Source organism: Rattus norvegicus, chromosome 6 (genome assembly GCF_021556685.1).
Source record: "Rattus norvegicus strain SHRSP/BbbUtx chromosome 6, alternate assembly SHRSP_T2T, whole genome shotgun sequence".
Taxonomy (NCBI): domain Eukaryota; kingdom Metazoa; phylum Chordata; class Mammalia; order Rodentia; family Muridae; genus Rattus; species Rattus norvegicus.
The window spans coordinates 136,235,001-136,262,723 of record NC_141539.1 but is presented as its reverse complement, the minus strand read 5'-3'; the positions used below and the strand labels follow the sequence as shown (position 1 = coordinate 136,262,723).

General features: G+C 47.3%; 1 protein-coding gene across 4 annotated transcripts in view; it reads right to left on the bottom strand.

Moving 5' to 3' along the window:
- Positions 1 to 27,723, bottom strand: part of Traf3 (Tnf receptor-associated factor 3) — a 100,629-nt gene that overhangs the window by 60,581 nt on the left and 12,325 nt on the right.

Sequence of the window (27,723 nt, the reverse complement as noted above, 5' to 3'; positions counted from 1 at the left end):
TGACCTGCCATGGATGCCCTTCTGCCTCAAGTGTGACCTCTGTCCTATCAAAATTGACTTCCCCTCCTCGTCGCCCTTGCCAGAGCCTCAATGGTAACTCTTATTTACATAGAAGTGCTTCTGAAGTGCAGCAGCCAGGGCCGCCACAGCTCGGCTGCCCCTGCACTCTTTAGTTTGAATTTGTGCCTACAGGGCAAGGCGCACAGGACCGCAGTTCAACATACTGAGTCATGATGCTGGCCTTTCACTCTTATCTGTCTGCAGAATAAATGAAGAGTCTATAGCTTTATGTTGATTAAAGTGTTCTACAGTTACATAGTTCTGAACACACCAACACTGGGTACCACTTAGCTATTAACAAGGCAGTCTATGGGGCTGGAGAGATGGCTCAGCCGTTAAAGGCTAGGCTCACAACCAAATATATAACAAGGCAGTCTATGCTATATAAATTATGCTATTAATACATTTTGGGCCAATGAGATGGGCTCAGTGAATAAAGGCAGCAGCTGAGAGAGAAAGGATGGCTAAAGACTCCGTGACTAAGAGCTCCTTCCTGCTGCTCTTTCAGGGACTCAGGACTCGGAAGCCAGCACCTTCATGGCAGCTTATAATAACCCACAGCTCCCGTTCCAGAGGATCCTGCGTCTCTGGCCTCGGTAAGTACCAGCCATGTACTCATATCCACAAATAACATCCATACAAAGAAAACTATTTTATCTGTCTGTCACCATCTATCTATCTATCTATCTATCTATCTATCTATCTATCTATCTATCATTAGGGAGAGGAAAGAAGCCAGGTGTGATGGTGCACACCTTTAATCCCAGGACCAGGGGACAGGCATTCTATGAGTTTGAGGCCGGCTTGATCTACACAATGAGTTCTAGGTTGACCAGGGCTACATAGAGAGGCCCTGTCTTGAATGAATGAATGAATGAATGAATGAATGAATGAATGAATGATAGATTGGAAGAGATGAAAATAATACAATCTGTCAGCCTATGTAACCTACAATAAAAAAATGTTTTTAGAGGTTTTGTGTGTGTGTGTGTGTGTGTGTGTGTGTGTGTGTGTGTGAATATTTTGCCTGCATATATGCACGTGTACCACATGTGAGCCTGGTATTCATGGAGTGTATTGGATACCCTGGAGCTGAAGTTACAAATGGTTATGGGGGGTCATGTGGGTGGGGAACTGAACCAAGGTCCTCTATAAGAATAGCCAGAGCTCTTAACCACTAAGGCATCTCTCCGGCCTTCAGAAATCTTTAAAAAAATTAAAGCGAAGGTTAACCACAATCTGACTAGAAAATCACTTTGCATTTCAACTTCTGAGAGTGCGAGCTCCTACTCCGTATGATAATGGATTGAGCTATCATGATGCCCCTCTGCCTTCATCAGTGTGGGGTCATGGCAGCACTGATGTAGAGAGAGGCTGACACGGGATGACTCCCTCCATCTCTCTCAGCCTCCACCCCCACGTTTAGGACAAGGCCTCTTCCTAACCTGGAGCTTGCTGACTTGGTAAACTCCCCCTGTTCCTATCCTGCACCCCCGGCCCTAGCCCTGTCTTTAAACCTGGGTGCTGGGGTCCAAACTTAGGTCTTCATGCTTGTGAGGTAAGACTTTATCATCTGGGTCATCTCCCCAGCCGCCAACCCAGAATTTATGCGGACAGCCATGAGCCCTCTCATCAGACACACATGCACAAGGGGCAGAGGTCACGTCCTTCCTGTGGGTGTCCCTATCTGCACACTCAGCGGAAAGTCTTAAATGATAAAGGGAAGAAAAAATGTGGCAAGTTTTTAAAATTTAAATCCAAGTTCTCTAAGTTAGAGACCTGAAATTATGAAAGACCCCCTTCTGACAAAAGGAAAACAAAAGTATTAACTGAGAGCAAATGTTGTCAGGAAATGAACCTCAGAGGACCAGGCATCCAGGAGGAATGAGCGGGTTTCTGACCCTGCACCTGGTCCTGATCTTCTCTGGGACCTCAACCAAGCACACAGCCTCTCTGGCTTCAGTTTCCTCATCTGAAAGTAAAGGACAGAATTAGACAAAGATCCCAAATGAGGCCCAGAGGTAAGTCACAGCAATATACCCACTCACAGGTGCTCAAAGACTACTTTCAAATTAACAGTTACACCATATAATTCTGAGTTCTAGGCCACACAGGAACACATAGTAAGTCAAGTGCACTGGGGCTTAAAAGCAAGACCTTCCTTGTCTGCAAAGAGATTTGAAGGTTGTTAAATGTACAAAGAGCAGTTCGTTCGTTCCGCTCTTTGTTGTCTGATAGTTCTTTGCAGCTATGGCTGGCACGGAACTCGGCTCCCAGAGCTCTGCCTGCCTCTGCCTCTCGAGCGCTGAGAGTGAAGTTGTGTGTACCATGCTCAGCTTGGGAAATGGACTGGCTATGAAAGCTGACAACAACCCTTTTCAAAATGAAGCCAACCGGCCCTCCATTCTACTTCATATATTCACTGGGCCTCCTTTCCCAAACCAACCACACAGCTTTCAAACTAACAGCCAGTCAGGCTCTCTGGAGCCTGGAAACTTCTGGAAAGGAGTTCTTCAGATGGACAGCGAGCTCCACCAGAACACCACAGCGCGGTATGACATGAAGCTACAAGTACAGGTTGGGATGAGGGGATTGTCCGGCACTGCCAGCCCCACTGCCAGCCCCATTAGACATGGTCCATTGGCTAACTGTGGTCAGATGGCTCCCCAACCTGAGGCTGAAAACAGTCTTTCAACCATAGTCTGTAACTAGAAACCAAGAGGCAAGGTAGATGATACAAGAGAAAGAACTGAGCAGGGTAGTCAACGCTGGCAAGCAGGAGAACGGATGTGCTTTCCACAGAAAGCTGAATTTATTTACACTGATCATGTATTCAGGCTCTCAGCTGGAAAATCTCAGTGAAAATGCCAGAAGGTTCAGAGCCCATTCACAAGCTTTTCAGAACACATGCAGTTGCCATGGCAACCCTGGCATTCTATTTCTTGGTGTTGGACATGTAAAATTACCAACCATGATGCATGATATATTTTGGGGTCACCAGTCTATAGCAAAACCAATGTGAGTTAGAACTGGGCCCCCTCTTTGATAAACAAGGAGGAACAGCTGGAGGTAGTGCCCGGTGCGTCCCATGCACGAGCTCCGCACTTGAGAAAATGCTCATCTGAGGATTCTCATCCTGAGGAAAATAAGAACCCAGGGAACTGGACTTTATCATCTATCATATATGGCTGGTGATATATCCTATGCAGGAAAAATTAAATGTCCTATGCCAGATCAATGAAATTATTATTTAAAAAAACAAATATATTATAATCCAGACCTACATTTCCGAGAGACAAGCTTGTTTATTAGAAAGCCAAAGTAAAAGCAAACCCTTTTCAAAGAACATTGTGAGTAATTCATTAGAGGATATCAGTCCATGATAAAAAAGACAATTCTTCAAATGTCAAAACTGTCATTAATAATATACAAAGTTTTATTTTAGATCCAGTGGAGATCTACTCAAATCACAATTATTTACTTTGACTTGGGATACTCGTAAGCACTTTAAATATAAAAATTCATGATATTTAAAGTCCCTTACCTTTGTATAACCCACCATCTGAACTCATAGATGAAAACCAAATTATCAGGCACAAACCGCAAAGGCATCTTCGGCTCCACATTCCGAGGAAAGCCCACTGCACCAGAGACGCGGAGCTGCCGCAGGACAAGCCTGTGCTAGCTAGCTAAGGCACTCACAGACTTGCCTGCGTCCAATCACAGAACCCACCATCTCCTCCCTCAGCTCACAGGCGGCAGCAGCAGGCTGAAGGGGAGCGGGCGGCTTCCATATTAACGGGGCTTTGCTGAGCGCTGCATTGCAGTCTTTCTGAAAGCTACCAGCCTCGGGAGCAAAGGCGCAAGAGACAGGCTCCTCAGCACAGGCTCCTCAGCGGAGGCAGCTGCCGTTGGAGCCACAAGGATTGTTTTTAAAGGATCTTAAAAAAAAAATGTTACAAACTTCTAGAGGTATTTCTGGATTTCTGACCTGTTTCCTAAAGGCTGCCTGCTTTGTGGTTTACATAGGGGTGTAGCTGGGACAACTACATTGTGAGCCAGGTCACAATGCTGAATGGGTGACATGTGCATAGTGATACACAGTCTTCAATACTCAAGCTGCCTGTGAGCACTGCGCACATCTGCTATCAAAATGTCAGCTTCTCGGTCCCTGCTGAGAAGCTCTGAGAATGAACCACGGCTTCCATTACAAAAAGCCAGCACACTGAGCACGCCTGGTCCCTGAACAGGAGGCTGTCATGTGGATGCCCAGACCAGGAAACCACTGTGTGGTCAGAGCACCTGAAATAGTAAACCACTGACCATGTAGTCAAATTCAGGAAAAGACACTTAACAGCAGCAGCAGTTTCCTAGGTGACTCTGCTCTGCAGTGGTCTGCTCATACACTGATTCATTTGGGGAACACGAACTATGTACTATATGGAAAGGGACTGCCAATGACAGTCTTACCTGATGGTGGCTACAGGCATCCAGTAGGAGTGCAACTGGACAGCAGGCTATTGTGGGACAAGTGCTGTGGTCAGGGCCAGTGTGGCACAGGGAGGACAGGAGTATTCTGGAGATCTGAACACAGACCAGACCAGGACAAGGTCCTGTAAGGAAGGAAGCTATGATGGAGTTGGTGCAGGGGGCTGGCTGGGGAGAGGGAGGAAGAGGATGCACACTCAAGGCAGCCGTTCGTCCCTGTGCACTAAGTAAAATGGATCCTCAGCAAGACCGTGAGTTCCACTCTACTGCTTGGGCCCGAGGCCTTGGATTTAGTTAGGGTCTCTATTGCTGAGAAGAGACATCATGATTACAGCAACTCTTTCTATAAGAGAAACATTTAGTTAGCTGGAGCTGGTTCACACTTCAGAGGTTCAGTCCACTCTTCTCACAGCCGAGAGTTCTACATCCCAATCAGCAGTCAACAGGAGACGGAGTGGGACACTGGGCCTGGCTTGAGCATCTGAGACCTCAAAGCCCTCTCCCAGTGACACATTTCCTCCAACAAAGCCACGCCCACTCCAATGACAACACACCTCCTAATAGTGCCACTCCCTATTAGGTTATGGGGGCCATTTTCATTCAAACACTACACTCTTGTACACTCACAGTACCCCTGAGCACCAGCTCACTGAGCGGCCATGTGCACCCACAGAGTGTCTGGTATCTGATGCATATGCTTGTGCAAGGCTCATGAGGACCAAGCGGCAGGGCCAGAGTGTGAGCATGCAGGCAGCAGCAGTGGGACAGTCCTCTCTGGGGATTCTGGTGACTCTGTCTGCAGCGGCTGCTGCTCAGATGTACTCTGTTCCTCTGTGCACCTGTGGACCCATCTGACTTGAACAGCAGTGGGTTGAGGACTGACTGGGTAAGTGAATAAACTGAAGCTATGCTAGCCGCCCCCATGCATTCCCACAGGCATCAGGAAACACGCCTTCACCTCTCCTGTCTACCTGAGCAATAACCACAGGTTCTAAGATCGCCTCAGGGAAATTTCCAGAAACATCTTTCCCATGCCCAGCAGCCAGGCCCTTCTGTGATCCCAAAGGGTCACCACCCTGTGCTGAGACATGCACTTCCATGTATACTGCACCGTGCAGTGGCTGCCATTCAGAGACACTATCAGTCTCTCACAGATTGCTCCCTGTGAGGTAGCCTCTGGTATCACCCTTACCTGACAGGTAGGGAAACTGGGGCACAAGGGCCCTAAGTTATAGTGCAAGTAGGAGCGAGTAGAAGCCCAGGCCCTGGCTTCCACAGGTCATTTGCTAACCAGCCATCTCCTGCTTTTATGGTTCCGCAGAGTTTGCTGACACTGACTAGGAGAGGGGATGCTGGCCTTATGGAAAGTTTTTAAAACTTTTTTTTTACTTTTCTTTTTAATTTTTTGAGATAGGCTTTCTCTATGTGCTGGCTGTCCTGGAACTCACTCTGCAAACCAGGCTGGCCTCAGACTCAGAGATCTGCCTCCTAAGTGCTGGGATAAAGGGTGTGTGCCACCACTGCCTGGCAAAACCATTTTCTACTCCCCCTGCTCTGTGTCTTTTTTCAGGCAAGATACTATGAATACAGTCCCAGCACATAATGACATTTGGTCAACGATGGACTGTTGTAGGACTGTGGTCCTGGGACCACATTCACATCGTGTGGAGGTTGTATGAGCACTCTAGGATGTCCTCACCTTTCAACCACTGGCACATTCTGGGAACACACCCCCTCCATCCTTTTGGGATGTATGACTGTTGACTCACTAGTCAATTCCTGACTGACCTGAAAACCCTCACGGCAGGCGTGTGGGAAATGAGCAGAGCCAGCAGGAGAGAATGCCTTTGCCCCACTGTGCTTTAGAGTCTCACTGGAGTAGTTAAACCCTCAGAGGTACTTTCATCACAGGCAGCTGGGCAATTTTAGGTGCCACTGTGGGCACTCCCCACTGAAGTCCAGTATAGGAGCTCCTTTCAAGTCACGGACCAAGGCCTACGCTCACGCTGTGGTTCTCGGTCCACAGCTACAGTTGGCAGCAGCAGTGCAACTCAACTTCTCCACTGTCCCTGCAGCCAGTGCAGTCAGGCCCTGTTCCTGTGCTCCAACCTGACCGGCACCCACAGGGTGCTGCAGGCCTCCCGAGCCCTGAGAGCACCTACAGAGTGGAGCCAACAACTAGTCAGGGATGCAAAGAAGCTGCAGTGGACACAGCCTGCCCGGGGCAGGCGTTGGTGCAGGTCTGTGAGGTGGCTTCCCTGCGGGGTGGCTTCCTGTTACCCCTACTCTACACAGGACTCCAACAGAGGAATAGCCCCCAAGTGTGCTACTGCTCGAGCAGTGCACCTTCACAACAGCTACGATGTGGTACGACCGTTGTCGGGAGTCCAGGGCCCTCTCCTCTGGTCTACACCACTCTGGAGTGGCTCTCCTCCAACAGCTGCTCCTATTCTAACTCACAGTTTCCTTGTCCAGGAAGGGAATGAGACGTACACTGTCGACCCCATGGACATAGATGATGTGACTTTCAGTTGACAATGTGGGTGACAATCTGTCTCAAAATGTTGGGCACAATGGTTACAAAATACAACTGTAAAACTCAGTCACTTTTCCAAGTCTAACTTAACTTGAGAGACCTTAGAATGACCACGGTAAGACCCACCCCTTCACTAAATAGCCATACTCAAATTAACACTCTATCAGGCAAATTAATTATTATTAGTGCACATTTATGTGAATTTGACATGAATTATAAAAACGTTCCTAGAGATTTTAGTTAGATATTGTAAAAAGTGGTTAAGGGGTTAAGAGAGACGGCTGAGTGGTTAGGAGCACTTGCTGGTCTTTCAGAGGATCTGGGTTCAGTTCCCAGCACTTACACAGTGGCTCACGACCATCTCTGGCAGTCAATGCCATACCACATGCATGCAAGTAAAACATAAAGAACAAAAATAAAGCTTTTTTTTTAAAAGCTTAAAAACACACTAGATGGTGGCGGTGCACACCTTTAACCCCAGCACTGGGGAGGCAGAAGCAGGTGGATCTCTGTGGGTTCAAGGCCAGTCTGGTCTATAGAACAAGCTCCAGAACAGGCAGGGCTACACAGAGAAATCCTGTTTCAAAAAGAAAGAAAGAAAGAAAGAAAGAAAGAAAGAAAGAAAGAAAGAAAGAAAGAGAGAGAGAGAGAGAGAGAGAGAGAGAGAGAGAGAGAGAGAGAAAGAGAGAAAGAGAGAAAGAGAGAAAGAGAGAGAGGAGGGAGGGGAAGGGGAGAGGGAGGGAGGGAGGGAGAGGGAGGAGAGAACAGAAAATCATTAACTGACTCATGTCTGTAATCTTAGCACTACTCAGAAAGGAGAATGAATCCACCCTGGGCTACAAGAGGCTCTACTTCAAAAGCAAAACTGGGGGCTGGAGAGATGGCTCAGTGGTTAAGAGCACTGACTGCTCTTCCAGAGGTCCTGAGTTCAATTCCCAGCAATCACATGGTGGCTCATAACCATCTGTGATGAGATCTGATGCCCTCCTCTGGTGTGTCTGAAGACAGCCGCAGTGTGTTCACACACATGAAATAAATACATAAATCTAAACAACAACAATAACAAAAAGCAGAACTGTGGGTTGCAGAGCTGGCTCAGTTGTTAAAGGCACTGGCTGCTCTTCCAGAAGACCAGGTTTGATATTTTAACACTAGTTCCAGGACATCCAAAGTACATACACAATCAGGCAGTACACTCATACACATAAAATTAAATAAATAAAATAAAGGAACCTTAGAAACAAAACAAACCAAGCAGCCAGTTGGTAACTTAAGTGTAATTCTATAACTGGCTGAAATCATCATCATAATAATGTGTTTCTACTTACTGGGAGAGAATTAACTCTACTCACAATTCACAACATGTCAACTAATATGTGAAATATTTTACATAATGGAAAATTCATTGTGACCTGAAAGTTCAGGGTATTCTCATTAAGTTACCAGAAATTACATGTCTAGAGATACCTAAGAAAGGGGGGGAGGGAGTAGCTGACTTCAGAGACACACACTTTTTGATCCCTAGACCAAATTCTTTTTGTGACTATACTCATAATTAGTAAATTCATATTTTTAAAATCTGCTTGTTGGTGACATAGATAATTTAAACTTAGTTTTAGGCACTCACTTTGTTGCTAACTATCTCTTCAGACAGGCAAAGTAAAACCTGGAGATTTTACTCTCTCTCTCCTGTTTCTGGGAGAGAGTCTCACTACAGAGCCCAGGACAGCCTCAGCCTCCTGCCTCAGCCTCACAAGTACGAGGGTTATAGATGTGTACCACAATGCCTGGCTAGAGAACATCAAAACGGACATGATTTTCCCAAAACTGTGATCTCATGGGAAGTTTCAGGAGAGCCTTCCCACGGTGCTTCAGTGCAAAGGCCCTGCTCTGTGGCACTCCTGTGACACTGGACCTACTCGGCATCCCCATGTGCTAGTCTCACTGTTTTTAATCCCAATGAAAACAGATACGTAAGCAATCAGAAGCCTGGAGCTCTTCTACTCTTTTTAAAGACCACGTTCATATATAACAATAGGTAGAGACATTCTACACCACATGACCTACTGTGTGTTCAAACAGTCAGAGGATAATCACCTGCAGCGGATGTACAACCAATCCGTAACTCTTACCTGGGAAGTTAGCTCCCGGGGAAGGATAACTGTAAGGCTACGGTGGAGACTCTGTTCCTGCTCCTTTTAAAACATTTACTATTTTTGAGACAGGGTCTTACACACCCCGGGTTTACAGAGAATGACTTTGAACTCCTGATCCTCCTCCTCCATCTCACAAATGCTGAGATTACAGTTACCCACCATGTCCGTCAAGATTCGTTTAACCCAACCGAATAAACCGTTTGCAAGTATTAGCCATAAAGTCACAGTGGCACCTCCTTGCCCTGGTACCACCACTTAAAAGTCAGAATGTACAACAGAGGGAATTCTGTAGCGCAAACAACTCTTTATTCTGTGTATCTGTTTGATGACAAGGCACTATCTAGGATATCCTACAGTACATGCTACATTCACTAGCTTTCTTCAGAGACTTGACAACTCCACATCCTGTGAATTATAAAGGACAGTGGTCCTAGACACTCAACGGCAGCAGGATGAGCTCTGGCTGAGACGAGACACACTAGAGACGCGAATGAACTACAGGAGGACGTGCGCTTTACTGCCCAGGAAGCAGCCACAGTTTAGGTTGGTATAGTGTGCACCCACCGGGGCTATGTTGGGGATCTCCCCGCCTGGCTGGAGAGACCCTGAACGAGGAGGCCGCACTTGTCTCACCCAGCAAGCTCTGCTATGGCTAGTACGGGACAGCAAGGAGAGGCGCTGACAAACCACTATGGAGGAGCTGGCAGAGAGAGGCTTGGAAGGGACTGCGAGGAGCAGGGACTGCAGTGAGCACAAGGCGTGCTGTGGCAGAACACAGCTCCAGAGCCCAGGATAGCCCATCTTGGAGGCACACGGAAAAGCCTAAGTTAGGGAGATGGCAACCAGTCGGACTTTTTGTGGAAAGAGACAGTCTCACCAGATAGGCTAGGTTGAACTTGGATCTGTTGAATGCTGAGATTACAGACATACATCCTGCCAACTAGAGTTTTTAAATTAATTTTTAACTGCCAATGAAAACTGTATACACCTAATGGGCTCAAACAATGTCTTGGTATATACGTTCTTTCTGTGAAAGGATTGGCATATCCACCATCTATCTCACTTGCCTTTTTCTTTTCTTTTCTTTCTTTCTTTTTTTTTTTTTTTTTTTTTTTGGTAAAAATATTCGAGATCTATTCTTTTAGCAACTGCCAGTGTGCATTATTCTTAACATGGCCGTGAAGGAACCTCACGAATGTTATGCTAAGGGAAATGTTCTAGATGCATTCTACACTGAAGCAAGGTATAGAATGGTGGGTCCCAGAGGCCTGGGGGAGACAGATAACCACAGTCTCAGGACTCAAAATTTCAGTCAGCACTGAGACTTGATTAAGTATGACAGAGGAAAAGAGTTATTTGCCCCCGCTATGCACATATGGACTAATTACTAATGAACCCTCCACGCCTCTGTCATGTTGCCTTTCGAAGGGAAGAAGGACAAAGTTTTGTGGCAGTCCGGTCACTGCACTCCTTCCCAGTGAGGAGGGAGGTAGAGGCAGGAGGAGGACCTGGAGCTCCAGGGCAGCCTCTGCTACATGAGAACCTTTCTCAAAAAGGAAAAGGAAAAAGGCCAGATCTCTGCTTTCTCAGAGGCTTTGTTCAGTGTAACTCCTGTGGCTAGCCCCAACTGTTCACAGCACTTGCCTTTATTTCTTTTTGGTTTTTCAAGACAGGGTTTCTCTATGCCCTGGCTGTCCTGGAACTTGTTCTGTAGACCAGGCTGGCCTCCAACTCAGAGATCTTCCTGCCTCTGCCCCCTGAGTGCTGGGATTGAAGGAATGCACCACCACCACCCAGCTAGTACTACTTCCCACTGTAAAGGCCGAAGGATTTTAAGACAGGGCCTCATTATATAACTCAGGCTGGTCTTAAATTGTAAGTCCTCCTGCCTCGACTTCTTAAGTGCTGGAGTTTTAGGCATGTGCTACCCTGACAGGCTAGACTTCAATGGCCAGGAAAATACTCACATTAACTATAAGGAAAAAAAAAATCAAGCTATGCCAACAAGTTTTAATCACTGCTGACTATTAACTATTGTAAACTGTAGCTAAGAATTCTGTACTTGGCTCACCCAAACCCCTTGCCAGAATTAGAGCAGCAACATCTCTATTAAATGTGAGAACATGGGAAAAAGAGACCCTAAAAATTGTCCACAGGGAGCCATGTGCTCTGGCGCCTAGACAGGACCCACTCCCTCCACGTCCCTACCTGGGAGGGCTGTAGGACTCTCTCAGGCCACTGCAGCATGCCGTGTAGACCCTCCCGTGCAGAATGGAATGGCTTGCCAGGCAACTATTAAGACGCACAATTGGAGGGATATTTGGAGCAGCTGCAAAACCTCGATTAGGGATAACAAAATGGGTAAGTGAATCTCAAACTCTTTAAGGTTAAACACTCACTAGGGTGAGATTTAATAACACAACAGACTACAAAAATGAAGTGACTTCTCAAACTTTTCCAACAAAGCCCCTAAGGCATGGGAGGGAAAACCCTCAGGGGAAGCACTTTGAAGCAACTCAATTAACATGAATCCCTAGGTTTTTTTTATTAAAAATTCACACACTTTACAGTGAACTGAAACCCTTCTCCCTGCTGCTCTTATCCTCTTGGAGAAGGAGGCAATAGGAGACATCCTTCCCACAGCCGCCTCCCTGCTCTACTTCTCTTAGAATCCTCCTCCTGTCCTCCCGTCTTCCTGTCCTCCCCTCCTTCCCTCCATCTTGCTCCAGCCCCAATGCTCCCACCACCAATGACCACACCAGCATCTCCAAGTAAGCACCCAAAAGGCTCTTCAAACTTAGCAGGTCAAACACTGAGCTCAGTCCTTGTCCGTCCTACCATCTTTCTCCAGTACCCCTGGCCTACACAGTTGCTCAGACCCACAAGGCACTGCTTTCTCATGCCCCCACCCTCAGAACCAAAACCAAACAAGCACCAAGCCAAGCGCTCTCTCGCTTCAGTCTTCACACTTCCCTCGCCCTCTGCTGCCAGCTTTCTGCTCTCGGGTCTGCACAGGGCTCCCTCCCTTGTCCTTCTCACCCAGCCCTGACTCAGATGCCATCCACTCAGAGACCTGGCAAATACACCAAGAGAGCCGGACCCCCGCTCACAGTCTAATCTCCAGTCTGCCTCCTCGTCTCGCCTTGAACTATCACTGACTCGATGTCTGCTGCTCATTCCTTCACTCACTGAAATACCAACTTCAAGACAGCCAGACTTTGAACTATCAAACTGATCCCAACCCTGACAGGGACTCAGACATGTTTAGTGATTCTATGCAGAGCCTTATTTTAAAACTAGTTTTTCTGTTAAAAAATGAAAACCATTCACAACTTCTTAAAGTAAGAAAGAGACAGCATGGCGGAGACCAGCACACAAACATGTTTATTCGGTGTCCTGGCAGTGTCACAGGAGTGCAGAAGACCATGCTGTGTCAAGTAGAGGAAACTGGAAAGAACCTACATAACCAACCATACAGTCCTGGTCAGGGAACCATGACACAGCCATTCCATAACCAACCACACTGTTAAGAAAGACCTCCGGCCTCAGCCCTAGACAAAGACTATGGACAAGGGACAGAAGCTAAAAACAGGGGACATGGTCTCGCGTGGGGAAAAGCACAGCAGCTCATTATACACACAAGGGACGTTATACAGACTAAGTAGATTATACTTGTGTATTTAGGGAGGTGTATGCACATGCATACATGTATATAACAAATACAGAAGGAAGCCATGAATTTGAAAGAAAAGAAAGGGCCAGATGGCCCACAGAGAAGCCCTGTCTTAAAAACAATCCTTATCTGAGGCCTAGATTTAATGCCTAACACTCGCCTGGTGACTCCCAACTGGCTGTGACACTAGTGTCAGGAGACTGGGCACTGTCTTCTGACCTCCATAGTTGGCAGGCATACACAAGGTGCTCAGACATACATGTAGGCAAACACTTGTATGTATGTATGTATGTATGTATGTATGCATGCATGTATGTTACATACATACATACACACACATAAAATAATTTTTTAAATTTTGAATCATAAACTCATCCAGACTTGGTACACACAGTTTCTAAATGGCACAGAAGTTTTTTAAAGTTAAGGCTGGAGCCACAGCTCAGCGGCACAGCGTTTGCCTAGCACGCATGAGGCCTGAGGTTCAGTGCCCAGCACTACCAACCAACCAAACAAACCAAAACCTAGGCCCAAAGCTGGTGTGGTGGAGCACCCTGTAATCTAACACTTGTAAAAGTGGAGGCGGGGGTTGGGGATTTAGCTCAGTGGTAGAGCGCTTGCCTAGCAAACGCAAGGCCCTGGGTTCGGTCCCCAGCTCCTAAAAATAGAAAAAAGAAAAAAAAATGGAGGCAAGGGATTTGGTGTTCAGAAGTCACTTCAGCTACAGGGCAGAATGGCCTAGGATACAAAAAACCTTGTTGAGGAAAAAAAAAGTTAAGACAAGGACTAGAGTTTCTGTAGAGACAGCCACCAGTCACTACACTCAGAACGTGTCCGTCCCAGCATGAAAGTCATCTCAGTCTCCAGCTCCCTACATGAATGTGTCCACCCGAGACCTGCCTCCTGCTCAATCTGGGAATTTCTGTCACCACGAATCTTCTTACTTGCCTCACAGTTTCTTCTCTCTGCAGCCCTCAGGACCCCTGTATACCTGTGCCTAGTCCTTTTGGAATTTTAGAATGCTATGGCACAGCCTGTCAGAAGCAAGGGACAAAAACGAAGTGACTCTTTATGCCTCTTTCCACATCCTGCCCATCCACAGCACTGAGGCAGACAAACAGCACTTCAGGGAGAGACGCCTGAGCTGTGCACTTCCCATCTCCCACACAGCGAGACCAAGCATTTGAGACATGACTTAGGGACCGGCAGGGCACACAAGTCCACCACCTCAGCTTTGCTGCCATAGCAGTGTGCGTGCTGGAGTAGGTATGGCAGTACGGTGCCTCGAGTGTCCCACTTCCTTGTTGGTGATGGGAAAGGCAACTTCAAAGCTTCTAATATCACAGAACTCCCTTTCTGAAGACAGGGAGAGCTGGGACAGCTGCTTTGGGATCAAAGAACTCCCAGGAGGTGCAGTCACTGTCCCCGCCCTTCTCACTCCTCACCCCTTACACTCCAAAGGGTAAAGACAAAACAGATGACAGAAAAATCCCCTCACAAAAGTCCCAACTCCATGGGAAGGAGGGCGGGTCTCGTAAATACCCCTGCTCTGATGAAAAGTGGAGCAGGTAAGTGGGTTTGTGTCTGGAAGGCCAACAGCCAGAGTCACAGAAGTGGGGTGAGAAGAGCGAAGGGCTCCTGCAGCAAACAGATCAGTAGGCCTGAGAGCAGGTGCAGGCCCATCAGAGGAAGGATGGAGCCATGGGCATAGCAGGCTAGCACTAAGAGAATGAAAATGGTCTCTGGGTAGCAGGGACACACCACATGAAGACCATGAGGTGGCCCTGGAGAGGGAAGAGCACCAGCATGACAAAAGGACTCTTGGACTGAGGTGAGGGACCAGATGGCTGACAGCCCCAGGGACCGAACCGGAGGGGAGAGGAGGGAGGAGTGAGTGGGGAACCCAGTCTTCTGGTTGTGGACAGAATTCTAGGGATACCCGGATAGTCTCAGTTAGCCCAGTCACTCCCTCTGCAGCTTGTGTGTGAAACAATTCCCTCTTGTGGGTAGACAGATGGCTCGGTGGTTATAGTACTGGCTGCTCTTCCAGAGGTCCAGATTCAATTCCCAATACACACTATAGCTCACAACTGTCCGTATCTTCAGTGCCAGGGAATCTTGTTTCTTCTGGCTTCTGGAGGCAGTGCATGGGGTACACAGATGCACAAGCAAAATACCCATACATACAAAATAAAGTGAGAAACAACAACAACATCACTCCTCTCCTACTGATCCTCATTAACTGACTCCTCTCAGATCAACTGTGTGAGATGTTCCGTTCAATCTGTCACAACCCTGCCAACCTCCTCTACTCTCCTGGAGTGAGCTAGGAGGCTAGCTGTCCACATGGCTTCTTGAATGTGCTGCACTTAGAGCAGTGCCTGAAACACGCTCGGTGCTCCAGCTATAGTCCAGTAAATACTCAAGTCCAACAGCAAAACCCAGAGGGGTACAAGCTAAAAACACACATTTGGGGAACTTGGAACCACAGCTGGAAATTTATTATTTTTCTAATACTACCTTCTCAGAAATTCCCATTTCACTAAGGCTTTGCTGTAGACTACAGAATCTTGGAAGAAAATATCCACGTGAATTTAATAGGCATCTGGACTTCTATCCCAGGTACTCCAACTTCCAGTTCCCTCTGCTAGTTTTCTCTTATTTTATTTTTTTATGTAGGTGCATCTGCAGGAGGTACATACACATGAGTGCAGGGACCTGTGGAAGACAGAGAAGTCTCCTGAAGCTAAGAGCTGGAGGCAGCTGGTCTCCTACAAGAGCAGAATGTGCTCCTGAACCTCTCTAAACCACCTCTCCAGCTTCCACCTCACCCCCACCAGTCTTAACACGCACCTCACTCTAGCCCTGACATATGAATAATACTGTTAATGCTGAAGTCATTTAATGGCTGAAGATAGAATTTTCTCTCACCTCACAAAAACATTAAACCTGGGCTAGGCAAAATGGCACACACCTTTAACCCCAGCACTCAAGAGGCCGAGGCAGGCTGATCTCTGAGTTCCAGGTCAGACAGGGGCTACACAGTGAGGTCTGTCTCGAAATAAACACACGCATTAGCCCCGACTCACACATTTAACAGAAGCAAGAAAGGATGTCCTTGAACGATTTCTAGAACAAGGTTTCTCATGCTGGCACTAATGATATTTTAGACCATAGGAATCCAGTGGTGGTGCGAGCAGAGACTGTGGGTATTACATCCTTAGCCTCTGAATAGCCGTTGGGAGCATAGCCTCTAATTTAGGAAGTCCTCATATACTACCGAAGGACTGCTAGGGACCAAGTCTTTTTTTTTTTTTTTTTTTTTTTTTGAGACTGGATCTTATGTAGCCCAGGCTGGACTCAAACTTGTTAAGTAGTCAAGGATAACTTTAAACTTCCAAACCCCTGCCTCCATATCTGAGGGCTAGAATTGGTGCGTGTCACTACATTCAATATATGCAGTGTTGGGGGTAGAATCCAGGACTTCATAATATCAACTGAGGTACATCACCTATCCCCCAGGTGATCTTTTATATAATTCAAACTATGAGGACAGGGATCAATTCAGCTAAAAATTTAAGTGTCCCTTAAAGACAACAGATGAGCACTTGGCAGGCAGAGGCAGGTGGATCATGAGTTCAAAACCAGTCTCTGTTACTTGGAGAGTTCATGGCCAGTCCATAGTATGCTAATAAAACAACTAAAGAAACCAGTTGAACCAGCTTCTGATGGAAGTCTAGGTACACAGACACATTCCCATTGCGGTGAGAACAGACCACTACATCAGAAACGCTGACCGTTCTCCTGGAGAATGGGTCTGAGGTGAGAGGCTGTGGGAGAGAGACAGCATTCACTGACACTAAACGCACCAACCGCTTGGCTGGCCACAGCCTTTTTCAGCAGACGCACTGGGAAGCACGGCTCTGAAGATCATTCTCTGCACAGGAAACAATGGCTGGAGTCACAAAGCTGACAGGCAGGTCACAAGCAGTTACACCTCCAACCCACGAGGGGCACTGGAGTTATGTGGGACTCTAGTACTTGCGAGCCCACGGAGCAACAGCCCGAGCCTCACGCAGGCTCTCTGCTCTCCCTGCTGGCATTTCCGTGAGCACCGCTTACTGCAGAAAAGTCGGCGTCTCTTGCGCACATTAAGCCATTTGTAACACCTCAAGGTACCACCATTTTCAGGGTACATCTACCTAAGAAGAGCCATCACACCAACCAGGCTCCGTCCAGGCTCTTGGCCTTCCATGTTTCCCTAGTCGGACGGCAGTATACTGACTGAAAATTTTCATGAGACCAAAACTAGCTACCAATTATCTAAATTATTTAAGCAGATATGCCCTTAAGGGCCGAAGGAAAACTGAACACAAACAGAGGAATGTCAACCCCAGAGCTGATTCTTCTGTGCTCAAGGAAAGGCAAAGTCCTTCCCGGTTCTTGTGTGGACTGAATGGTGGACACGGGGTACATCCTGTCCTGGAAGATCCGTTTCAACCACAGGAAGATGTCAGGCATTTTAACTGTAAAAATGCACATTTACGGGGTTGGGGATTTAGCTCAGTGGTAGAGTGCTTGCCTAGCAAGCGCAAGGCCCTGGGTTCGGTCCCCAGCTCTGAAAACAACAACAACAACAACAAAAATGCACATTTACACCAGAATGTAAAATTCACCCAGGTTTTGAATAATAGATCCACAGAACCCAGTATTAAGAACAAGCTAGTTACTGTAGAATGTTCTCAGCCCTCTGAAGGGGCAAAGGTCACATGATTACTTTTCTTTGTCACCAGAAGGCCCTAAGCGGCACTGTGGGGGACACTTACAGGCATTGTCAATTCAATAAAAATGTCCTGATCATTTTCCCAGTCCAGGTCAATTACAGAGTAAGAAATCTGGAGGGTACAAAAGAGAACTGAGAGTGCAAGTCTTTATAGAGAAACAGTAGAGATGGAACCCGTCTGTACAGACAGGTACAACTAAATGCTGCTACTCCTGAATTTTCAGTCACCTCCTCGGTAAACTTCATGTGGTTACCTCCTCGAAGGCAAGAATTTTATCGATGCATATTTTTGTGGTATATGTAGCCATCATCAGCCTCTCAAAGAGAAACGGGCAGGGCTAGAGACATCTTTAGACTGGAGAAGTACTTACTACACATGCACAAGGCCCTGGACTCAGCCCCCAGACGCTCTGGCCCACGTAAATAATCCCAGTACCCAAAAGCTGGGGAGGAGAGGATTATAACCTCGAGGTTGTCTTCAGCTACGTGAGTGCAAGGTCGGTTTGGGATTCAAGAGTCTCTGCTGCTAATCAATTGTGAAATATGAAGCTACAAAGGCAGAGAGAAACAGACTGGTCTATAAGCAAGCCAGGAAAGCTACTGGCTCTAACTCAACCCCAATCCTAGCAAGAATAATCCACTTAGTCCCAAGTTAGTCACTAGTCTCCATTACTATTCTTGTGCCAGAAGGCCGCTAGTTTCTAATTAAACACTTACTTGAGCTAAATGCTATTTTATTTCACTTGTTTCAGACAGGACATCGCTACATAGCCAAGGCTGGCCAGGGATTTGCTGAACTGGCTTCAAACCCACTATTTTCCTGCCCTCCCAAGTACTGGATTACAGTACATGTCACCACACTTAAGACACTGTTTTCATCTCCTCTGTCCCAGAGGTGGGTGCTGTTATCTATTTCCAGATAGAGAAACACATATGTTGCAGATGAAGTCATTTGCCCAAGACCCATGATCACTGCACCCAGCATTCCCACTGTTAGTCACCACAACACCCTTGACCCAGGATGTCCCCAGGCATGCATCATCTGGACAAAAAGAAGTAACAAGAAGCTGAAGGCCTGCTGTCCCTCCAATGGCTTTCAATGCCCAGTGAGAATCCCACCTCAGTCATTCGGTAGCACCTGCAACCCTAGCCCTCAGGAGGCTACGGTAAGAATGAGTGCCAAGGCAGCCTGGGCTACACAGTGAATTGCTGTCCTATCTTCTATAAAAAGCCAGCCAGGAGCTGGGCCACGCGCATGAGCTACCTTCTAACATGTCTACTCTTGCCTTGACTGTCAATCACTAAGTGGCTAGGAAAATGGACACTTTCTATCTATTTGTGTTTTCCTGTTTTCTTTCTAGAAGTATTTTCCAAGCTCTTTGCTGGCAAGGATCAAGTCACATGACATTTGTCTTAGTCATGTCACATGACGTTTGCTGTGATAAATGGGAGGGAAGGGTTTATTTCAGCTTACAGCAGAGAGCACAGAGGGATGCTGCTTACTGCCTTGCTCCTCATGGCTGGCTCAGCCTGCTTTCTTATAGAACCCAGGGCGCTGGCCCAGGGGCGGTACTGCCCAATGTGAGGTGGGCCCTCCCTCATCGATCATCAGGAAGAAGATGTCCACCGGCCAGTAAGGGGTGTGGGCATTTTCTCAATTCATCGATCATCAGGAAGAAGATGTCCACCGGCCAGTAAGGGGTGTGGGCATTTTCTCAATTCATCGATCATCAGGAAGAAGATGTCCACCGGCCAGTAAGGGGTGTGGGCATTTTCTCAATTGAGGTTCCCTCTTCACAAATGACTCTAGTTTGTGTCGAGTTGACATAGAACTAGCCAGTCTAAGAGTTTTATTTCCATGACATCTAGCCAAGTGACCTTGGCAGTATAGAAAATGGATACCCATCTGTGGGTTCCATTTATTTTTGGTTTACAGAAGATACTGCATTATCTCAAAGAAAGCCTGGCATACCAAATTTAAATGTGCTGGGAACACAGGGGCCAAGCAGTAAGTGAGACACAGGAACGGAGGACTTGGACGAGCGCTAACAACTGCTTTGGTGGGCGCCTCCTCACCGCCTGCAGGTTTGCACTTAGTCACACTGACACCGCCCATCCCTCAGACAGTAGGACGGGCAGCTACAGCACCGCCTGTCTCTTACCCAAGGTCTGCTGTCAGGTGTGCTTCAGAGTTCAGAATGTTTTTGGATTTCTAGAAAGGAAATGTTTTGTGTTGTACATTATACAGGTATACAGGTAAGTCTGAAAACATTCTAACCATGTGCAGAGAAATGCAGAAACCTCCACAATCCACATGAAGGGACAAAGCGTCTAAGCGACCTCACGTAAGTTCAGGTCGGATGGCTCAAATCTACAGAAAGTTTGTTTTCAAAGCTTCTGGAATTTCAAAACTGTGGCTGAGGAACTGGGTGTCTCCGTATTTATGCTCATTTTGTGAGGAAGGACCAGAGGTCCAAGGTCATGCATGACTGGCAGGACAGACTGACTCACCCGCTAACACAGAACAGTGCTTCTTGCACCAAGTGCACAGTCGCTGACATGGAGGCTGTGTGTCGTGCTGGCCTGCGCTTCTGCAGGTCTCAAGAACCAAAAGAAAATTCTACATCGCAACGGCTGCTCTGAGCCCCACATGAGCACCATCCCTTGGGAGCGCTTTAAAGGTGTTCTGCTTCTTCAATCTTTATTATTTTACTTATTTACAATCCAGTCGTTGCCCCCGACCCTAGTTCCCTCTCCCACAGTTCCTCCCGCTTGCCTCCAAGAGGGTGATTTCCCCCACCCCGCAAGTCTCTCAGGATTAGGCACATCTTCTCCCACTGAGGCCTAACCAGGCAGACAGACCTCTGCTACAGTTTGTGCCAGGGGCCTCGGACCAGCCTGTGTGCTCCCGGTTGGTGGCTCAGTCTCTCAGAGCTCCCTGGGGTCTGGGTTAGTTGAGACTACTGGTCTCCCTATGGGATCACTCTCCCCTTCAGCTTCTTCGATCCTTCCCCCCAAATTCAACCATAGGGGTCCCCAACTTCAGTTCAATGGTTGAGTGTAAATTATCTGCTTCTGTCTCAGTCAGATGCTAGTAGGGCCTCTCAGGAGACTAGTTTTTTGGGGTTTGTTTGTTTGTTTTGTTTTGTTTTGTTTTTAGAGACAGCATCTCACAATGGAGCCCAGGCTGGTCTCATGAAGCTCTTATTCCACCTCCTGAATATTAGAGTTCAGCATGGAGATGCAGCTCAGCTGCTTGGCATACGTAAGGCCCAGGATTCACCTCTCAATTCCACACACACAAAGATGGCAGGTCTATGCCACCATGCTCAGAGAATCAGCAAACCCCTGTCTCTGGTCTTCCCCGATAGAAATGGTCTGGAGTAGGTCCACAGGTTTGTGGTTATTCTGACAGGCAGAATGCACTGTCAGGATTCAGAAATTCCAGACCAACCCATTCAGAGAAGCTGCTGTGAAGCAAGCCTGGGAAGGCGGTCGGCAAGTCTCCTCAGAAAGTCCCCACGGGATCCATACTTTCCATCAGAGAAGCCTGGGGTTTCCAATGATGGCCATGAGATGACATTAAACGCCTCAGGGATGAAACAAACAATCAAAGCCAGGCCGTGTAATCCCACCACTCAGGAGGCAGAGGCAGGCTGAGTTAAGAGTCCAGCCAGATCTACAAACCGAGTTCCAGGACAGCCAAGCCACACAAAGAAACAAGAATAAATAAACAATAAATAAATAAACAAAAGTTTATAGAAAAGATGTTTGGTTCATTTCTTCCATTTCTAAAATTTCCCATAGTTCCACAACTGCTCAAATGTCTGAGGCTCAAGACAATCTCTTAACTATGAGTCTGTGTTAAAACATAGTAAAGGTAGATGAGCCCACTCTACAATGGCACAAAACAAACATTTCCCACATCAAAACGGAGAACTGGGGGCACAGCAAGGAGACATCAGACCAAAGCAAGATCACCATCGCACATCAAACCCCCAGGCTTCCTGTGCAGAACGGGTCTCTCGGTGGCCTCCTCTGTTCCCACTGGACCTGAGCAGTACCAGATTCTCAGGTGTGGTCCTCTCTGTCTCTAAGGCTTCAGTCTGTGGCTGCCTGTTCTCAGGAGACATTTCCTGGTCCTGGCAGCTCCCACATCCTGGGGTCTCAGGTGTAGTTTAGGCTTTACCGTCAAAACTTCCCACCGTGATCTCGGGACCTCACTGTAGGGTCTCCAACCCTACCAGACATGGCTTGACTTCAGCAGCTTCTGCGCCCTGGTGCAAGCTGCCTCCCTTACCTCAGAATTCTTGCATCTTTTCACGTCTAAAACCCACACGCACAATAAAGCTAGTTCCGGCTGCCAGCTGCAGATATAGGCCAGCCCCTCCTACCACAGGTACTCTGGCTTCTCTGTGACTTGAAGGCTGAACCTGGGAAAACACTTCTCTAAAGATTTTCGAGCAGGAAACCCTTCCTTGGCATCATTATGTATTTGCACGTTCACTAATTACAGCTCTCCTGATGGTGGGGGTCTATCCTCAGAGCGCCTCTCTACTGTCACAGTGCATAGTCTGAGGAGTCTTTGATGGTGCTTATCTTGAAAACAGGTACAGCACACCAACGCTTCCACACCAACCTCCCCTGTCTGTCTTCACCAAACTACACACATTATTTCTGCTCTTCCTCACTGTAAATCTTAGTAAGAGCAGTAACGCTAATCATGCCAGTCTTGTTTGGATGCTGCCTTAAACCTTCCTAAAACCACTAGCATGGTGGCAAATGCCTTAAATCTCAGCACTAGGCAAGCAAAGTTAGGAGGGTCTCTGTGGCCAGCCTGATCTACACAGAGAGAGCTCCAGGACGACATAGAAAGACCTCAGCTCCACACCAAACAACTTGCTGCCTTTGAATTCAGCCTCGCTCAAATTTTTAGAGCACAGACAAAAAGCAGCCAGATTTTTCCCTCCAGACTGTAACAAGAATGGCCACTAGCCCAGCTCCCAGTAGGGTCCTTGGCTCCCCAGGAAGTACTGAACACAGTTTTTACCATCTATCTGCTTTCCCAGCAGCAGCATCTGGTCTTCTACGGTTTTACCAACAGGGCCCATTAAGCCTTGCTGACAGCACTCCAGGGTTTCTCTAGCCCATAACTCCAAACTCTTCTACAGTTTTCGCCCAAACTACTTATCAAGGCCTGCGCCCACATGGCCAGATCGACCCATAGCAACAGCCACCCCTTGGAATAATTTTTCTGTACAGACTGCTTTTTCATTGCTGTGACCAAAGACATGTCAAGAAGCAACTTAAGAAACAAGCATTTGTTTTAGCTAATGGCTTAAGGTACAGCGTATCCTGCAGGGACGGCTCGGGTGGCAGGCAGCACAGTCAGACCTGGTCACTGCATATCTGCAGGAAAGACACAGAGAGATGACCAATGGTGCCCAGGGCTCTCTTCCGGGTACCCCTTGTATTCATTCCAGGGCCCCAGGTCCGTGTGTTGGTGTCACCGCATCCAGAGAGGGTGTTGTCTCCTCAGCTAAACCTCTCTGGAAACAACATCACAGACAGACCCAGAAGCATGTTTCCTAGGTGATTCTAAATCCAGTCAAAGTTAACATAAGGATTAACCATCACACCTCCTATCCCAACACTCCAGCCTCTGCTCGCCCACACTGTGTTCATGTTCAGAACTCAGAAACAGGTCCATTAAACGAACAGAGCACGGTGGTGCATGTCTTTAGTCCCAGCACTCAGAGCAGAGGCTGACACAGAGGGATGTCTATGAGTTTGAAGCCAGCCTTGTCAACGCAAGTCCCATGCCAGCCAGGACTACATAGTGAGACTTTATCTTAAAAAAAAAACAAAACAAAACAAATGAACAAACCCAAAACAAAGCAGCTGGGCATGAAGGCACTTGGAATATAGATGCAGGAGGAATTCCAAGGTGAGTCCTTGGTTACACACTGAGTCCAAGGCCAGCCTAGGCTAAACGAGGTAGTATCTCAAAGTTAACAAAAAACAAAACAAGTCATGCCTAGACTGGAAGGGCAAAGCTTGGCATGGAGGTGTGGTCTCAAGGAGGACTACGCAGAAAGCTTTCTTGCAGGTTAAACCATTTCTGATAGGTTTCATCCCAAGCGTAAGACTAAAACCTAAGAACCCTAGAGAAAAACGAAATGTTGTCTACACTAACGCATCATAAGACGAGGCAAACCAGGCTGTAAGATCCAGAACTCAAGAACAGGGCGAGCTGAGCTGACGAGGCTCAGGGTGGAGCACTGACCGCAGGAACAGGCATCCTGAGAGCACAGCCTCAACTGTGGGAACGCTGCTGGCCTTCCACCCCGGTCACCGGCCTCCCCAGAGACTAATTACCCAACTCTGGCTCCACACTGGTCAGCCCTGGGCCACAGTCACCACACCGCAGTACAGAAGACTCCAAGGATAGCAGTGGTAAAGAAGAAATATGGCGTCAAATAACACAGCCAGAGGCCTACAGAGAGCAGGTGTTATGTCCCATATGATATTCAAAAAAAAAAAAGAAAAAAAGAAAAAGAAAAAAACTGGCAAATTTAATGAATTAAAAAAAAAAAAGAAAAGAAAAGCAGACACCCTATTCAAAACTTACATCTGTAACCTCACTGTGGCAAGAGACCTCAGACCATATAAGACCAGAAGTTCTTGACCTCAGGAGTCACTGGAGGAAAAGTAGAAGTAGCAGGGCTCCCTGAGATTCCCATCAGCCCTTCTGGTGTATCACATAGTTAGAGTAGGACGTGTTTCTCATCCACGCGTTTTGCACAGAAGGTCAGATGCCAGAAGTGACCTGCTTGGGAAACAGCACCAGTGACTTCCCAGCCAGAAATGTAGGGGCTCTCTGTGCAGACGCAGGCAGACAGGACTCCTCCCTCACAGATTCTAACACTGTGGCAGGAGAGGCAGACTTCTAGTTTCGTTATTTGACTCTACGCCCCTCATTCTTCTGTGACATCATCATCTGAGCTTTGGCTCAGATACTGTTGCAGCTACCAGCTGAGAGAGGCTGAGAAGGCAAGAGTCACAGAAAACGGGATTTCCAGGTTAGAGCTGGTGCATGTGCCTTAGACACACTAGTTGACCCACTACATACTACTTCATACAGGCACAGCCACGAGTTTACTCTAACCAGCACAGAGATTTCCTAGAGTGACCTGCATGAAAAAGGAAGTCCATGAATCACAGGCTCACTCTTATCTTCTTTATCTATGTGCACTGATGTCTGCCTGCCTGTGTCTGTGTGAGGGCGTCACAGCCCTTGGAACTGGAGTTACAGACAGTTGTGATCCACCATGTGGTTGCTGGGAATTGAACCTGAGACCTCTAGAAGAGCAGCCAGTGCTCCTAACCATTGAGCCATCTCTCCAGCTCCACTATTATTTTCTCATTGAAGCTTTTTAAAGAACAAACAGAAATACTAGCCAGGCATAGTGGCCCATGTCTTTAATCCCAGCACTTGTGAGGCAGAGGCAGAGGCAGAGGCAGAGGCAGAGGCAGAGGCAGAGGCAGAGGCAGAGGCAGAGGCAGAGGCAGAGGCAGAGGCAGAGGCAGAGGCAGAGGCAGAGGCAGAGGCAGAGGCAGGCAGATCTCTGAGTTTATAGGCCAGCCGGTCTACAAAATTAATTCTAGGACAGCCAAGGCTACATAGAGAAACCCGTCTCAAAAAACCGAAGAGAACTGAGAGAAACACTAACTTAAATTTCCTAACAAGAGTTTCAACCAACCTTGCTAAACAAACTCACAGAAAGGAAAAGGTCTCAAACCCAAAGCTGCTCCTAAGAGAACCACTAATCAATCTCTCAGAATCTGATCACAAGTAACAGCAAGGAGCAATGCTGGGCCCACCCTTGGGGTCTGCCCTACCTAGGATCACTCCACTTAGGGTAGAAGTGGAAAGGCCTGCTACTGCAAAGCCGGTAACAGCAAGACCAGGGCTGGAAAGGGGCAAAGTTGCCCCTGACAAGGGAATGATACAGATTTATTCAGCGACTGCCACCGTGTGAATGGCGACACTGCACAGTTTACTCATAAAGTCTCCATTCACAGCACGGAGTCCATTCAAAGCGTACTCATCTGACAGCCCTGCTGAGAGCACTGGGCTACTTGGGCGTCTCAGAGGTGGGTGGGCGCAAACCTTTTCCACTCTCCGCATTAGAGAATCCAATCAGCATCCCACCCTTTAACTCCGGAGGGCCTCTGAGTCAGAATAACACTACACCCATTTCAAACTCAGAGTAAGCTCTTTAGCGAGCTTACTGTCTAGGAGTTCTGAATAGCCATACTCAGCAATGATATCAACATCAATAACAACAGGACCTGCGACCACAACGAGAAAGGACACCCTGCTCTAGACATTCCAACCCCACAAGCACCTGAGTGTAACCATCTTGGAACCTTGAAGCCAGATCAGTCATCAGACAGATCCCAGTGAGTGACATCAACCAACGCTATCTGCAAAGGAAGAGCTAGATAAATCAAGTACGCCTTTCACCTTCAAGGCATCAAGGACAGACTCCCTTCCTGAGTCTCTAGGTAGATACAATGTGAGGAAGGCAACGTCAGCCATGATCTTCCCAGCTGTTAGGGGAACTCTTGACCTTAGAGCCAATACCACAGTCAAATGCTGAGAAGTATCAGAAATAAGAAGCTATGTGGTAGCATCACTACGTCTGCTCTGAAACCCTCCTAGAATTTTCTATATGACTGGAGATAGGGGAGACTAGGTAACAAAATTCTATATTATATGTAATTCTATATAAACATTTTATACCTTTTAGCATCTTGATAACAAAGCTAAAGATATCACGAGAAGAGAAAAATTAGAGACCAATACCCCATGTGAATATAAGCACAGACATCCTCAGTAGAGAACATAATCTAATATCTGTTAAAAGGACTGCATACACGGCAAATCAGGATTTACCCAGGAATGCAAGGATGATTCAATACACACACTCACAGGGCTGGAGAAAGTTCAGTTAGTAGGGCTACTTGCCGTGCAAGCATGAGCACCTGAGTTTGCCACACACACACACACACACACACACACACACACACACACTCACCATAACACAGTATTCTAATAGCATGAAGGAAAAAAATATATGCTCATTCACAAACCACAAAAGGACTTGACAAAATTCAACAACCTTTTATGATTAAAAACAGCAAACTAAAGGTCAGAATAGTGACGCACACCTTTGATCCCAGCATGCAGCAGGATCTCTGTGAGTTCAAGGCCAGCTTGGTCTACAAAGCAAGCTCTAGGACAACCATAACTCAACAGAGAGACCCTGTCTCAAAAGCAAAACAAAATCAGCAAACTAGGAACTTCTTTACTACAACAAGAGCCTTTAAGGATTTGCACTAACCCCTACCCCACTTTGGCAATTCAAGCCAGGGCCCTACAGAGGCTAAACACTGAACCAGTGGGAGATGGAAAGGTTCCTCTAAGGTCAAAAGCAATGCAAGGGGTTCACCTCCATCGTGGTCCTCATCATTATCCTCAGCACTTGAAGATGAGTCACCAGGCTGAAGGGGTTGGGGGGAGGGAGACAGAGAAAGAGAAAGAGAAAGAGAAAGAGAGAGAGAGAGAGAGAGAGAGAGAGAGAGAGAGAGAGAGAGAGCACACGTGGATGCAAAGCACCTATCTGATACAAAATGACTCAAGAATGTCCCCTAGGGGGGTTGGGGATTTAGCTCAGTGGTAGAGCACTTGCCTAGCAAGCTCAAGGCCCTGGGTTCGGTCCCAGCTCTGGGGGGGGGGGGGGGGGAGAAGAATGTCCCCTAGGCATTTAGAGAGATGGCTCAGAGGTTAAGAACACTGGTTGTTCTTCCAGTGGACCTGGATCCAACACCCAGAACCCACAACCATCTATAACTCCAGGAAATCTGATGCCCTCTGCTGGCCTCTGCAAGCACTAGACATGTACACAGTGCACAGATACGCAAGCAAAATTCCCATACATTAAAAAAGAAAAAACCCAGA